The 3165-nt window shown below is 37.3% G+C and overlaps 1 pseudogene; it reads right to left on the bottom strand.

Moving 5' to 3' along the window:
- Positions 1–643: 643 nt before the first annotated feature.
- LOC133730632 (uncharacterized) lies at positions 644–2932 on the bottom strand (annotated as a pseudogene).
- Between the last annotated feature and the right edge of the window lie 233 nt (positions 2933–3165).

Here is a 3165-nt window from a genome sequence, read left to right on the forward strand (position 1 = left end):
CCCGGTAAGCTTTAGCAAGCTCGTATGAGTAACTCAAAACAACTCACACAAAATCACGGGATAAGGCCCGCACAAATCACGTTTCAATCAAGAAACAAATCACACAGTCAAGTTAAGGAACAAAGCAACCATGATTCCTTCTAACATTCTATGTCATTTCCGTCGAAGGGACAACTTAAGTCACCACTCTGACAAAGTACCAAGGTTCGAAAAATCGCTAGGCGCTAGTCGGGCGGTGGGCTGGGGAGGAGCGCCCAGGCGGCTAGGTGGGTGCCTAGGCGGTTTTGTATTTTTTAATTTTTATTTAATTTTTATAGCTTTTATTTATGTAAATAAAAATATATAAATTTATAAAGACTCAAAGAATAATAAAATTGCACTTAAAAATCTAGAATATTCAAATTTTAAGAGAGTCCTAAATAAGCATCCATAAAGATTAAAGACTAAAGTGATAAAATTGCACCTAGAATGTTCAAATTTTAAGAGAGTCCTAAATAAGCATCCATAAAGATTAAAGACTAAAGTGATAAAATTGCACCTAGAATGTTCAAATTTTAAGAGAGTCCTAAATAAGCATACATAAAGACTTAAAGAGTTAAAGACTAAAGTGACAAAACAATTGCAAGCCTAAATAGTTAAATCTCTAAGACTCTAACTCTTCCTCTCCATATCCATCCAAGACTCCTTCGGTATCGGACTCAAACTCAACATCCTCTTCTTCTCCCTCCTCTTCCGTGTCCTCATCCGATACAAAATCTTCATCATGAAGCTCTCTTACCTCTACATTTCTAGAACTTCTCCTAAGCCCACTATCCACTCCCGAAGACTCTCCCTCCATTTCACTAATAATATCCGAGTCATCTTCTTCATCACCACCATCCACAATCCACCCTTGAGCCTTGCTAGCTTCATTACCAAGTAGCACATCTACACCTAACTCTTGAGCCCTTCTCTTTTTGTAGATAATCTTGGCATTGAATTGGACATAGACTAAATTATTCAATCTTGAAGCATCTAGTCTATTCCTTTTCTTTGTATGGATCTACATAAAATATATATATATATATATATATATATATATATATATATATATATATATATATATATATATATATATATATATAAGTTAGTAACAAATCAACCATTATGAGAGAGTATTCTTCTAGGCATTTGAGAGAAAACACTTACTCCCTCAAAAGTACTCCAATTCCTCTCGCACCCGGATGAACTTGTAGTTAAAGAGAGTATTAATCTTCTAGCCATTTTTTGCAATTTGGGTGTTGCATTTCCATAATTGGACCACCATCCAACTACATATGCACAAAGCCACAAACAAAACAATAACAATAAGTAAACAAAATAAATATCATGAGTTAAACAAAATAAATATCATGCCTTGTAATTTTCACAAAATAATGAAATAGTCTTAGTTTCTTACCCGGATCATACTTGTCATCATTCTTTGCACATCCCAACTTAGCTAGTGCTCTTCCAAATCCTCCCCCTTTGCTCTTATACAACAACAATTCTTCATTTGTCACCACACTTTGGGTCTCAAGGTCATCGGGAAAGAACTTCTCCACACAAAGAAAGAACCCTTCCATGACAACATGATCATATTGAATGTTTTCATCCTTGTAGAAGTAATAGGGGTTCAAGAGGTAAGCCGCCAAATGTAATGGACTATCAAGACGACCACGGCCTTTCTTATCAATAATCTCTATAATTGGCTGATAATTGGCCTCTTGATGTTTGAATGCCTCTTTAATGTCTTCCTTTGCCTTGAGTAATTCTCCATACAAAAAGCCCATTGATGGCTTTTTATCCCCATCCACAAGACGAAGCACCTTAAACAAAGGAGCAAACACTTTCAAGCAAAGTGTTACCCCATTCCAAAAAGAGGTGCTCAATACGGTATTATATGCCGCTTTCCCCTTGGCACTCTTAGAATGTTTGCAAGCGGTCCAATCATCACAAGCAACCATACACCTCAACTCACTCTTCTTCTCCATCAAGCTTTGCAAAGTTAGGAAGGAAGTGCAAATCTAGTGACTCCCGGCCTCACTATGTCTCTTTTATTTGTATGCTTCATCATCAAAGCCAATGTCTTGTGATGTGCATAGATAAAGATAGTGAATGCCTTTGCCTTCTCAATCACTTCTTTGAATCTTGGTTGGTTACCAATCCCTTGAAGCATGAGATTCAATGTATGAGTGGCACATGAAGTCCAAAATATATTTGGCCTCTTTATCTTCAACAAATTCCCCGCCGCCATATTGTTAGTAGCATTATCCGTCACTACTTGAACTACATTTTGTGCCCCAACTTCTTCAATGCATTTGTCAACATATTCAAAGATATAGGCCCCGGTGTGTGATTGATCCGAATCTTCCCTTGAAGAAAGAAAAGTAGTGCCTTCCTTGCAATTGACACACAAGTTCATAATGCTTCTTCTTTTTCGGTCACTCCAAGCATCGATCATAATGGAACAACCATTCTTTGCCCACTCTTCTTCATGCTTCTTGAGTGAATTTTTAGTCCTCTCAACCTCTTCCTTCAACAATGGCTCTCTTAGTTGGTATTGAGTTGGAGGTCGGTAACCCGGGCCAAATTGACCAACCGCTTCTACAAATCTTTTGAAGCTATCATTATCAATGGCATGAAATGGAATGCCGGCTTCATACACCCACCTAGCCAACCATTGATGCACACTATGTGTTCTTTCCTTCCAAATGGCATCATTAATGTTTTGTTGACGCGTCTTCTTGCTTCCATCAATTGAAGAATCGGGAGTGATTGAAGATGCAAACTTGTCTATAAGCCCAAGAAAGTGCGGCCTTTTTCTTGACAAACTTGGTTCTTCAATTTCTACATCTTCTACATCATGTGATTGAGAAACTTCAACTTCTTCCCTCACTTCCTTCTCATGCATATCCTTTTGCTTTCTCTTAAGTTTTGCTCCCTTTATTGCGGCTATGCATTTGGCTTTATCGGCATCCGTAGAATTAGGGCATCCGTAGAATTAGATCCTCCGGAAGATGCCATCCTATTTTACCCTATTAATAAACAAACAATGAAACAAATAAAACAAAAACAATAAAACAAATTCAACTAATCAACAATAAAATTCTTCAAGTCTTCAGTCTTTGACAAAGACACAAAGTC

This window comes from Rosa rugosa, chromosome 2 (genome assembly GCF_958449725.1).
Source record: "Rosa rugosa chromosome 2, drRosRugo1.1, whole genome shotgun sequence".
Classification (NCBI taxonomy): domain Eukaryota; kingdom Viridiplantae; phylum Streptophyta; class Magnoliopsida; order Rosales; family Rosaceae; genus Rosa; species Rosa rugosa.